Genomic DNA, 13,697 nt, shown 5'->3' on the forward strand with positions numbered 1-13,697 from the left:
ATTAAGTAATGTATAATTGACCAGTAGTTTAATTAATGGAATAAACAGCATGTGTGTTAGGAAATATCTACCAGATTTTGTGTTTAATGAAACAAACCCAGAACTGAAAGGAAATTGTTCAGAGGAAAAAGCTGAAAAACATTTCAGACTTTGTTAAGAAGCAGATTTAGGGTTGAATCCACTTAGAGTATTTGCAAGTCCATTTTAATTAATATAATGAAATACCCCGGTGGCTGTGGAATAAATCTGCTATTTTAAAGCTGCTATTTAATCTACTATATTTTTTTTCTTACTGAAAGAGATAGTGCTACATGTATGTATGTATGGGATTTCTTTTCAAGTATTTTCACTCCGTTTATGGAATGAATCTGTAAAGCGAACCCTTGACGGGCATTTGAAAATAAGTATTTCTTCAGAAACTAGTGACACCAGGAAAAAAAAGAAAGAATTCCAGTTATCTGTTGAAAATAATTTGTTCTCAAAAAGGTTCTTTGTATTTGTTTGGCATTTTCATTTTGAAGTGAATGTGTATAACTCTGTGCTTTTTTGTGACAATGTTATTCCCTGAGTAGAAGGAAAATATTCCAGTTTTTAACTTAAAACTGTACATGTGAGAAATTAGGATATTTAAGTAAAAAAAGAAAAAAAAGAAAAAACCTTTGCTTTTATAATTGAAGAGTATTTTGAAAGTAGCTGAAAGGATGAACTGACAAACAACTGTGCTAAAACCAGTCTTTGTAAAACAATGCCAGAAAACAATTTTAAATAACAATTTCATAGCCACAGAAACCATGGCATTGTGGACACAGTGACAGAAATCCAGCCTATGCTAATACAAAACACACTGCATATGGATCTGAGAACAGTGACCCAAATTACTAACACACAGCAACACAAAGAGACAGATTTCAACATTATTCTTCATTTCATAAACTTGTGCAGATTTAAAGTAGATGTTTAACTTTTCTCCAGTATTGATTTGTACCATTATAAATTGCCCAGAATTTTTGTGTTTTCAAGGTTTCACACAATATTTCTTTTTACAAGTGCTTTTTAGAGTTCTCGATTCTTCCACTTAAGCTGCAGGATGGTGAATCTCTCTCAGTAGTTTTGTAGAAATGGCAGAAGAAAGCAGAGCATGTAATTATAAAGTCTACTAGTCTGGGATATTTTCAGATGGCTTAAGATTGTTGTGTATATAGAAGGGATGGGAGAAGGAGATGTAGACTGGTTAAAGTCATTTGAAAAATAGGACGAACTTCAAGACAAATCTTTAATGAAACAGTAATTATTTACAGAAGTCAAGGTAGAGTAGAATGAAATGTTCAAGTAGTCTTCAGTGATCTAGCTAGAAATGCAGTATATCTCATCCAACTTCAGTAAAGCATATTTTTTCTTGACATAGGAAACTATTGCTAGGATTTAGTAAAGAATTTATAAGGCTTTACCTCAATAAATACTGTCACTATTGATCCTGGAAACCATTTTCCAGCACCTGAAGGAGAAAAAAATCAGCACACTGACAGGTAGTCAGCATGAATGCATCAATGGAATGCCAACCTTCAGTAGCCTGATGCGCTTTCTATAATGAAATGAACAGCATGATGCATGAAGGGAAAGCAGTGGATAATGTTGTCCTGGACTTCAGTAAGCACTTCTGACAGTGTCACCTGTAAGATCCTCGTAGAGTAGTTGCTGAAGTATGGAGGAGACAGCTATGTGGGTTGAAAACTGGCTGAATGAGTGGGCTCAGAGAGTAGTAGTAAGAGGTACAAAGTCTAGCTGGAGGCTAGTAGTGAGTAGCATACTTCAGAGGTTAGTTCTGGGTCCAGTTCTGTTTAACATCTTCATTAATGATCTGGACAATGAGGCAGAGTGCACCTTTAGTAAATTCACAGATGATCCTAACCTGACAGAGTGGCTTATTCAGCAGAGGCTCTTCTATTGTCAAGAGGTACGTCAACAGGTTGGAGACGTGGATTGACAAAAAATCTCATAAAGTTCAAGGAGAAGAATTACGGAGAACTACAACTGGAATCAAACAAGTCCAGGCATCAGCAGCTACTAGGAACCACCTGGCTGGAAGGCAGCTTTGTAGAAGAAGACCTAGCAGTCTCGGTCCAAATTGAACATGAGTCAGCAGTGTGTCCAGCAAAAGGACCACCAAGATGATGAAAGCCTGGAGCACTTCTCTTAGTAGAAGAGGATGAGAGAGCTGGGACTGTTCAGCCTGGAGAAGAAAAGGGTCAGGGGGAGGAATCTCGTCAGTATTGATCAAGACCTGAACAGAGAGTGCTGAGAGGATGGAGCCACACTGTTCTCAGTTTTGCCCCATGCCTGGACAAGAGGAGCACTGGAACACTGGGGGTTCCATCTGAACACCAGTAAGTATTGCTGAAATGTGTAGATGACTGAGGACTGGCACAGGTTGCCCAAAGAGGTTGTGGTATCTTCTCACTGGAGATCTTCAAAAGCCACCTGGACATAGCATTGATGTTCCTGCTTGAGCAGGGGTTGGACCAGATGGACTTGAAGTGCTGCCGAATTTGACCATTCTGTGATTCTGTAGTTCTCTAATGAAAGGGAACAAATTGCATGGAAGAGGGTTAGCTTTGGAATTCCTTTGGGTGAGTGGTGGATTTGAATCTAGGTAGAAATATGTTTATGACTTTTCTCAGTTATGCAAAGTGCATTGTTAATATCAAGGGAAGAACCAGGTGACCTTGAGAGCTACAGTAGTGTAAACAGGATGAACTTCAGTAATACAAAATGCAAATCTTAACATAATGGAATGCATGGACTGAGTGGACTAATAACAAAGATTACTGTTTCAGCAAGAAGCTCATTAGTTGGAAAAACAGGCAAATTACTTTGGCAAACACAGTCCTACGAGCTTTGGATTGTCTTAGCTGAGTTATTTCTAACAGAATTACAGTAGTATTAATGATGTTATGCAAAGTCCTAGTGGACACATCAAAATAATTCATCCATTCATATTCAAGAAGCATTAATTAAAATTGGAGCAGATACAATAAAAGCTGCTATTCTTATTCTAGTAGCCTTTCTTACAAGAAAATGCCTGAAAAAATGATTTGTCTAACCTAGCAAAATATCTGAGAAGAAATATATGGTTGCTGTCCAAGAAAGAATTGTATCTCTCTCTAACATATCACACAAAGAATGAAGAATGCCAAGGGGAGGCTAGAACACTACGGTCAGAGAGGAAAAGAAGATGCAAAGCTCTTTGAACAGTGTGAACCACAAGCACTGAAGGGCTGGATCACCTCCCAGTATAAACAGTGAGCACTAAAGAAGTAGCTGATTTCAAATGTATCTTCATTGGCTCATTAACAGAATTATGCAGTATGTTTATTTATAATAGTAAGCAGCCTGACTGAATCAGGTGGTTTCTTTCAGCCTTTACTTCTAATTGCTGCCTTTGTGAGGGTAGATCTGCAGAGAGTTTTGGAGAATTACCCTGGTTGATCACTGGTATGTTACAGATCTACCTTAACTGGAAAACGATTTTGTGAAGACTGAACCATTATGTGAGTATCAGCTCTTTGGAATTGTATGGTTCAGGAATTATTTCAATTGCCTGCGGCACATATTTTGTTTGCAGGCCTAGGCAGTGGTCAGAGCTGGTTCATGTATGCATGAGTACATTTTTCTCACTTGTGAGCTTTTGCAATATAAGTGAAGAATGTGAAAGGTTCAATTATGCCTTTGTGAAGCTAAGTTTCTGCCTGTGATGGGAGGGAATTGCTTTATGGCACCTGGGAGGCTTAATTTTCCTTCAGCTCTGTGGATATGAAACTTGGTTAGCATCTGTAGTCTGTCTGGTCTGGCTGATAATCCACTGATTTTCATAACTATCCTGATTATGTTTGAGTGAAAGAAGCTTAAAAAAGTGACAGGAAAGGAAAAAGACTCTTCTTCAAAAGTCATTGTTATTTTTACTGGTGGTGACAGCTTCTGAGTTTATAAAGCTTCATATTGTTTACCTCTTGCTTAAATCAGTACAGGTTTCTAAACTGATAAGTGGTACAGCTGTTGTGAACTTGTTCTTTCTATGCTCTATTGCTTTTCTTCCATACATACAACCCCTGCTCAGGTTTTGGGGAGCTTTGCTTAGTGAACTTGCTTGTTTAACTGCCAAGCTACATAGAGAAAAGAAAAGGGAAGTGTTATATGTGTTTCTGTATCCCAGCTCTGTATGATGAAGATAAGCTTCTAACATTGTTCTGTTAGTTTGCTAATCTAGTTTTTATCAGGAATCCAGTGGTGTTCCTAACTTCATCCAACACACTGGTATTCTTCAATATGCATTTATTTACTGTAGCAATTACATAACACTTATGGTATTTCTGTGCTTTCCACAAACCTCTTGGACTCTTGGTGCAGTAATTTTCTTCAGTGAAGAAAACTGTACAAGCATTAATTATCAAAATGTAGCAAGATCCTATAGTGGGGAAGAGCGAAGGAGGTAGCTTGCCTGAGCTCTGCAGAGTGCAGCTCACTACTTTTTGTCATTGACAAGTGCAGGAAGGGTTGGGTTGAGTGAGATAAGCACTGCCAAAGCTTATTTAACTATGTAGAAAACTCAGACCATTTATGCAGGCTGTTCAAAGATCTGAACTATTTTCTATGGGTTTTTTGTCCCACTTTGCAAACTCTTAGAACATTGGCATAGATCACTGTAAAATAAAATTGTGCTATTGTTCAACTGAGTACAGTGTCACAGAATTGGGTTTGACAGTGTGGTAAAGTTAAATTAATGAATACTTCTGTAAAAGGGGAGTTTACTCATTCCTCCCTCCTCTCTGTTATTCCTACCTGCCACTGAACACCGCTTTGCTTGTCTTCAGTGCTCACAGGAACCCTTATGAAGCTGATTTAACTTGCTAATCCAACACATTTTTTGTTAAGGTAGTTGCTTGTCACTGTGGAGTTGACCTGACACATGGAAAATGGTGGTACATGTGCAGAAGCAAGGAGGGTGAAGGAAGCGAGCCGCCTCTGTTCTGTTTCTCTGTCGTGCTGCCAAGATGCCCTTGCTGCAATCCCAAAAACGCAATGTGCTGCCCAGAAAAAGCAGATAGACGGACAAATGTGAAGGTGTGCCAGGTGTATGTGTTCATGATTAATTCATAGTAGAATTTTAAATGGAAAAGTCAAATAGTGATCTAAAGAGTAGATATCCATTAGCTTAGGAGAAATTGCAGAGCAGTTAATTGGAATCAGCTGTGTTAGGAAGACATTGTCCCATATTCCTTTTTAATTGCAAATCAACCAGGATTTGTCCACCTCACTGTTGTCAGGGAGCAATGAGAACCAGTACTGCACTGCAAGGAGAGATGAGAGCAAGGCAGGCAGAAAGATAGCAGCTGCTCTAGGTGTGGCTCCGCCCCAGTGTGACAGGCATAAGCCTATGAGATAAGTTGACTGTGGTGTACTATGTATGGAGTCTCGAGAGTGGGGATGCCTGCCTCCACTTCCATAGGAATGCCTCTCATTAGAGCTATGAGTGAACAGAAGAACACTAGCCTCTGAGTGTTCTTCTGCAGCCTTTTTTCTTTTCACACCCCTCCTTGTGTAAGTGACAGTCAAGGTTCCATTTTTTCCATTGTCTTTCATTGTTCAGCTCAATTCACTTCATCCACATAGATGAAACATGTGCTTTTCACTTCAAAGTACAAAGGATTTGATTTTGCTACTGTCAGGACAGAAAATTCTCAAGTTGAAATATTTTTCACAATTTTTGTAAACTCTTTTAGATCAAGCTAATCTCTGAGGGGATCTGGAACAGCATTATAAAGATGAAATTTCTTCTGCATTACAATAGTAACAAGTGCTGTTTCTAAAAAAAGTGTTAACTGTTCAAGCAGCTGCAAATACCTACTGATTGCCACCACCCTCTAAATTCACAATCAGATTTGACAGGAGCTCATCAGCAGCAATCCTTGCAACTTTCTGTAGGATTTCTGTACTTAAGCTGAGGTGCCTAATTTCCAGTGTTATTGTATCAGGAAAGGAGGGTGAAATGCATAGAAGATTACTAAAGAGTGATCTAAGATGAATGATTTAATTTTATGAATACCTTAATATGCCTTTATCCCAAACAGTGCAATTATGACAGATTTGGTTTTGAGCATGCATTATGAGTGCATGTTCATCGAGCTTTACAGGAACTGTGAGAAGAATAAACCTGAAGCCACTTAAGTGTATTCTGAAATGAATGTCTTCCAAACAGAAATTTCAGGATTATGTCTTCTGAACAGTAATGCATTTCCAGGATTCTGGCCAAAGTGACATAGTTGTATATTCAAGCCTGGGAATACAATAAAAAAAAAGAAAGAAAAAGGAAGGGAGGGAGGGAGGAAGGGAGGAAGGGAGGAAGGGAGGAAGGGAGGAAGGGAGGAAGGAAAGACATACCAATTTTGGATTAAGAAATGGGGAGGGTAAATTTGTCAGGCAGTGTTTCCATTGGAGCACAGGAAGGTAGCAGAAGACCTGTTGAGGCCTTCCCTGGCTCTCGGAGAATGGTGGGGCTTAGAGAAAATATGTAGATGGACTTTTTAGGATAAGCTAATCCAAAAGAAAGGCTATGAAATCTCCTTCTTTGGAGATAAGTGCCTAGGTGCCTAGGTAGGGAACCTGCTTTGGCAGAGGGTTTGAACTCAATGATCTCTAGACTTCCTTTCCAACACCTACCATTCTCGAATTCAGTGATCCTTGTAGGTCCCTTCCAACTCAGGATATTCTAGGAATCTGTGATTCTGATTGTATTTGTTACTTGCTCTCCTCATATTTTAGGACTTGAACTTGATTAAATTCATGTCTTCCAAAATCTCAAAATCTCTTTGGTAATCACTGCTACACATCTGTACAAAATACTGTGTCTAGGTTGTGTACTTTAGAAAAAAAATAAGGCACGAATTTCCCTAATAAGATCATAAGGCCACACAGTCTAATACTTGCTTCTTTCCAGTATTTGAAAACAAGTATGTTGGTTGTGAATTTCCCATGCCCAGCAGCTCTCTGTCGATTGACGTCCATACAGTGGTGCTGGAGGTCACTGTTGAATGAAACAGCTGTTTCATCATTTGGAATCTAAGATGTTTAGAGTTACTTAGACAATTCAGAATCCTCTAACTCCATCCAAACTGGATAGAGAATGCCTGAGCAGAATAGATTTCCTAGAAATTCTGCATTACTGCTAATAATATCCACAGGGCACCTGCCTCATTTGTGCTAGATTACTTCATAATCTAAACATGTAGGCCTGTATAGGTTGCCCTAACTAGTTATATGTCAACATTTGATTTTGCTGGGTCAGTTTGCTGTCAATAACCTGATACACATGAAATTGGAAAGGGACAAGAAGCTGACAGGCTGACTGAAAAGTCAGCAAGTTTTCTTATTTTTGTGGCTGTGAGACAGTATCACTCAGCAATGCAAAACTGCGTGCTGGCCATTTCACTGAGAAAACAACTGAACTGTACAGTGATGGCAACAGTGAGATCACACTAGCATCTGCAGATAGATCACATCATTCTTTCAGGCATTGAACAGTTTAGTAATGGCGTGATCATTTCAGGATGTGGAAGACTCTTCTGGGCCTTATTTCACAAATTCGGAATTAGGCATTCTTCCTTTTCAAAGCTGTTCCTGGACATTGACACTGATAAAGAAGTGGGTAGGCAACACTTTCTGGAATTTGCTGACAACATAATCCATAATGATTTGGGGCTGTTTTACTGTTGTAAGCTCTGTTAGCCTAACTATTCCAATAGTGAACCTCATGAGGTTTCTATAAAGCCAAGTGCAAAATCTTCTGCCTTGATCAGGGCAATCCATGGTACCAATATAGACTGCGGGATGAATTCCTTGAGAACAGCCCTGCAGAAAAGTATTTAGGAATACTGGAGCATGAAAAATAAGCATGAGTTGGAAATGTGCACTTGCAGCCCAGAAAGCTAATTGCATTCTAAACTGCTTAGGAAAAATGGCTAGCAGGTTGAGGGAGGTGATTCCCCCGCTCTTTTCTGCTCTTACGGGACCCCACCTGGAATGCTAAATCCAGCTGTGTAGTCACCAGTACTAGGAAGAAGAGGGCCACAAACACGATTAGAGGGCAGGAATACCTTTCCTATGAAGAAAGACTAAGAGAGTTGGAGTTATTTGTCCTGGAGAAAAGAAGGCTCCATTGAGATGTTATTCAAGCCTTTCAATTATAGAAAGGTTTATATTATGGAGATAGACTTTGTACCAGAACCTATAGTGACAGGACAAGGTGAAACAGTCTTAAACTGAAAGAGGATATTTTTAGATTAGGTATAAGGAAGATCTTGTTTTTGCAATGAGAGGGCTATAGACAGTGGAACAGAGAAGTTACAGCTGCCTCATCCCTGGAAGTGTTCAAGAGCAGGTTGTGAGGAAGACTGTTAAGCAAGGTTGGATGCAACTTTCAGCAACATAATCTAATGAGATATGTGCCTTCCCATAGCAAGGGAGCTGGACTGGATGATCTTTGAAAATCCTATCCAGCTCAAACTAATCTACGATTCCATGACTTCATGATCAAGACCATCCACTAACTGTTCAGAGCCTTGGTTGTTGCTTATATCTCTGCTGCTTTCCAGGGAGATGGCATGACCAGCTGAGCCAGAGTTTGGTTAGAAATGTGTAACCATAGCTGCTCTCTGAGGAAGCTACATTTCTCCTGACATCACTGTGTCATACTCTGGTATACTACAAACTTTTATAAGCAGTTAATGCTCGGCTTTATAATATACTTTGAGAAACACTGCAATTCGAATATTTCAGAATTTCAGAGTCTCCTTATAGGCTATGTTGTTTACTTGTTCCCACACAGAAATTTACAGTCAAGACATGAATGTTCTGTCCTAGATTGTTACTACTTACGCATATATCTGCTGTCATATGGGATGTTCTACTCTGATGACAACTTCTCATAACATATCTATTGAGTGCACTATCAGGTGGCTTAAGGCCTACCAGTATTGTTGATAAAACTTAATACAAAGTTTCTATTAATATTTATTACTATTAATACAAACAATACAAAGTCTGATAAAACTATCAGAAACAGCTAGACACTGCTGTCTGTAAAATAACAGTAAGAAGTAATGATCCTTCCTGCTTGTGTCTCCAAGGACTGCTCCTAAGCTGTTGTCAAGCCTGAAACTGACTGTAGTTACAAAGCCAAAATTCTCCTAGTATTTTGCTTAGGATTTTCAGCACTGTGATTGTTCTTGCATTCTTTTTCTTCTCAACACAGGAACATTTTTCATCTTATCTTCTCCTTTCCTGTTGAGAGTGCTGAAAGTTGCTGGGTGGGCATTTGACAGCAGGCTCACAGACAACTCACCACATTTAAAGAAAAAAAAAAAAGAAGACTTTCTCTAAGGTTTTGTTTCAACTTTTTTTTTTCCCCAATAAGTATGAGGACTCACTTAGACTCTTAGAGTGTTTACAGTCATTCTTAGTGTCATGATTTCGGTTGGAGTAATTTTCTTCCTAATGGGTGATATGGCACTGTGTTTTGGATTTAAGACAAGATTAATGTTGATCACACACTGATGCTTCAGTTTTTGCTGAGCAGTGCTTTCACCAACTAAAGAAATTCCACTTCTCACACTGTCCTGCCAGTAAGGAGGCTGGGGGTGCACGAGGGTGTACAAGGTGATGGAATTGGGACAGCTGACCTCAGCTAGCCAAAGGGATGGCTGACACCACCATTTGTTCACCAAGCTGACACCACCAATTGTTCATCATGCTGAACAATTGAAAACTCAGGAAGTTGGCTGAGGAGTGGTTGCTGCTGGCATTTTGCTGGGCATTGTTCAGGACTGGTGATGAGAATGGCATTGTGCATCACTTGAGTTTCCTTCCTGTTTTGTTTATTTTTGTTCCTTCTTTGTTTCTATACCTTCTTTGTTTCTTTTCTTTTCTTTTTTTCTTAATTTCTGCTCTTTCTTCCTTCCTTTCTTTTTCCTTCCCTTCTCTTTCTTTCTTCCATTCTCTCATTCTTTTGTTCTTATTAAGCTGTCTTTATCTCAAACCTGAGTTCTCAAAATGAGTTCTCACGCTTTCATTCTTTTCCAGTTCTTTCCTCCATCCTGCTGTGCAGAGAGGTAAACCGATCTCTTTGTGGTGCTTAGCTGTCTGCCACAATGAACTACAATGCTTAGGTAACATTAATTTGTGTCTATGCTCAGAATGTGCTTTGCCCAAGGAACAGTGTGATGGAGAACACAGTACACTTAGCTATATATTAATGAATTTTTTTTGCCTCTGATTATTTGCTTCAGCAGAGATTTTTCTCTTATTTTTTATAAAAGTCTTTTTCAGATTTTCTGTGATTGCTTCTCTGTCAATTGGCAGCTTCCATAAAAGCTAACACTCAGTAAAGATCAAAGAATGACATGAATATTTACCCCTTTCTAGTCCTAGTGTTCTGTAACCCAGTTGTTACCCTATACCTACTTCCTCTGATATTTGTAAAGTACAGTACTGAAGCTGCCCTCTCTTCTATAGGACACTGCAGGCCTGCCTTTAATTTAGGTCATGATGCACTCAGCCAAAACCAGGACTCCCTTTACTGGGCAATATAATATTACTGTTTGAGTGAAGAGATTACATGTACAGCCTGGAATGCATTACAAGAAGAGATGGCATGATATGGCAGGGTCCCTGGCCTCCATCTGGAAGGATTATTTGGAAAAAAATGATTGGGCAAGGCTGCCAGTCCTTGTTCTAATCAACCTCCTCCACTTGGCCAGAATGCATCCTGACTGCTTTGCATGTGAGTGCTTGTTAGCACACGTGGTTTTCCTTACTGGCTGAAAGCACATTTAGCAAGTGCCACAGTGAAGATTTCACTGTAAGAGCATGACTAGGCATGACATTGAGCTTCTGTCCTGTTCAGGGCTCGGCACCATTCTCTGTGAAGTTCTTCGGGACTCCTTCTCATGATCTCATGAGCCATTATCTACTGCATTCTCTTGGGATCTTTGTCATTTGTATTAGGTGGTACTAGAGCATTACAGTAGACTGGAGCTCTGTTTCCTTTCTTGGTTGGCTCAGTTTTTTCAAATGGATTCTTCCAGAGAGAGAAGGGGATCTCTTTAAATGTGAGCCAACATACAGTCTGGGTGGAGGCCAGTAAGCTCAGTAGCGTAGTTATCCTTGCCAGAATGAAGAAGGGATGTCCAAGCTGAATGAATTTAGCTTTTAATTATGTCACATGTCTGAGATGTAAAACGAGATGGGCTCATGGTGAGATGTTTATTTGTTTGTTTGTTTGTTTATTGGAATTGTGATGTACCATGGTAAAAGAATACCAACAGTTATGTGAATAAAATTTTTGCCACTGACCTCCAAGGAAGTCATCATCACATTAATTTAGGCACAGTTACAGGCTCTATAGTTCTCTCCAGAATGAAGACTTCTAGCAAGGCTCCTTCCTTGCAACTCTTCTTACCAGTCCTCAGGCCTGTGTTAGACCCAGTCCATTTATGGCATATGGTCACACAACAGTTAGCATTTTCAAAAATATGATCCCATTCAAACTTCTCAAATAAAATAAGGAAGGTACTTTACTCCATTTGGATTCATGTCACCTTTACCTCCAACCCTGAAATGATATATTGTACCATGTTCTTCATAATGGAGGAGGATGCTATGAAAAGTGTAGTAAGCACTGGGCTCCAAAGACGTTTCACTGTTTTAGTGCTGTCAGGGAGTGTCTTGAATGTGCAGAAACTTGTCTCTCTTCTGAATGCATCTGCCAGAATCCCTCTGGTACTTCAGATGTAGAAAAAGACTGGGCATCATACATTGCTTACAGAATTTCTTCTGCTGGCAGCACAAAATGTTCCCTTTTTACATAATTATGAAACTCTCTTGTGTTTATACATAAGCAAAGAATTATATCCATTTCTGACAAAGAGCAGCAGGCCTATCCACTCTATAGATTGTTTTACTGCCCTTCTTTTTTTTTTTTCTTTTTTTCTTAAATCAAAACCTTCTTCAGTCCCTCTGTAAGCTTCCATTTTAGCTTGACAGACTGGGTCATTAATCTTTCTGCTGTGGTCTGGAAAACATCTCCAGACTCCTTTCCAGATGTTTTGTTCACTGCCTTATCCAAAATGTGCACTTCATTGGTGAATCTAAAATTTTAACCCCATCTTGGGTACTGTTTCTCATGATAAAATTAAACTGTATGTTTTCCAGATTATTTGCAAACAATGCATAAATAGCTTCCTTCATGAAATTCGCCAATATGTATTTCCCAAGCCGCCTGTTATGTTTATTTTCCCTCACCACCACCAACACACTGGTTTTGTTTTCGTATCAGTTTCTGTGTGCACCTGCAGGGAGTAGGAGAGGCAATTATCTGTAGTAGATGGCTGGGAAGATGTTTGAAGCAAGGTCGTAGCCTCCATTTTGAGAACTCTTTGAGCCTTCATTCAGACAGTAGCAGTTTTTCTTTGTGTACAAGATTTCTGCACGCCTTGCTGTGGAACACAGATGTGCACTTCTAAAGTAAAAAGTCTGTGTCCAGGATCTAGACGTATGCTCACAAATCTTCTGGTAACCGTAAAATCAGAAATACTGATATAATATGCTCAGAAAGTAAGGCTCCTTTATTTTTCAGTACTTCACTCTGATTTATTTACATCCCTGCACCTCCAGAACAATGGAAACTATTTTAGAGTGCTTTAAGATACCTTCATCTCCTCCATAACAGCACCCTCTGCTTGGCTAATGGATTTTAGAAAGCTGTATGTTCCAAGCAATGTGTAAATAATATATGACATAGTATTTCATCTTTCTGGTTGCTGTAGCAACATCACACTAAACTACGCATTAGTCAGTTGTCCAGTCCAGCAACTGTCTTGTTTCTAAAGCATGGTTTACGCATTAGGAACACTATTAGAAACAAATGCTAAAACAGATAATTGACTACATAAGCAGTTCCAGCTGAAGAATGTACATGAGAAGGCACTACATCAACTGGTTGTAAAATTCAGCCTGTAAATTAAGCTTTCAAATTTCCCTCTCCTTCTGTTTCTCCGGCAACTACACGTACCATTTTTTCTGTGAGGAAAAAATCATGTCAAAGGTCAGTAAAAGCAAAGAAGTAGGAGTTGTTACGATTTACGTATCTCTGTTCTGTATCAGAAATACAGACGTATGATGTTTCTGTATTTGTTATGATCATTTTGTTTCTGTATGTAATATGTTACAGATTTTAGGGAAATCAATGAGATTACACAGGAAAAACAGATATCAAACATCTCTTGTGTCAGAAATAACATGAGATAATAAGGAGGATTAGTCAGGAAACTAAAAAAAAATGAAATGTAAAATAAGTTCTAGGTAAAAGAAGTAATGCTGTCTTCTAAATTTTGAAATACGCAGAAAACAAACTCTCCTTACGTGTAAAGCTGTGGGTTTATTTTATTATAATAGAATTCTTAATAGTCAAATTGAACAATCTAATTCCTACAGAAAAAAGAAATGAAAATAAATAATACCATTTAAGAAAAACTCTCAATAATATTAATGCAATTAAAAATTTTATGCATACAGTTCCTAGTATATACCTTTTCTTTGTTATCCTCATCCCTTTGCTGCCTCCCTCTCTGGTGAGGTAAGTAATGCTG

The 13,697-nt window shown here is 38.9% G+C and overlaps 1 protein-coding gene across 19 annotated transcripts in view; it reads left to right on the forward strand.

Annotated features, from left to right (window-relative positions):
- Window positions 1–13,697, forward strand: part of PRLR (prolactin receptor) — a 194,013-nt gene that overhangs the window by 120,214 nt on the left and 60,102 nt on the right. The window lies entirely within an intron of this gene.

The sequence above is a fragment of the Centrocercus urophasianus genome, unplaced genomic scaffold, assembly GCF_019232065.1.
Source record: "Centrocercus urophasianus isolate 14NV4802_14NV808 unplaced genomic scaffold, USGS_Curo_1.0 seq_25, whole genome shotgun sequence".
Lineage (NCBI taxonomy): Eukaryota > Metazoa > Chordata > Aves > Galliformes > Phasianidae > Centrocercus > Centrocercus urophasianus.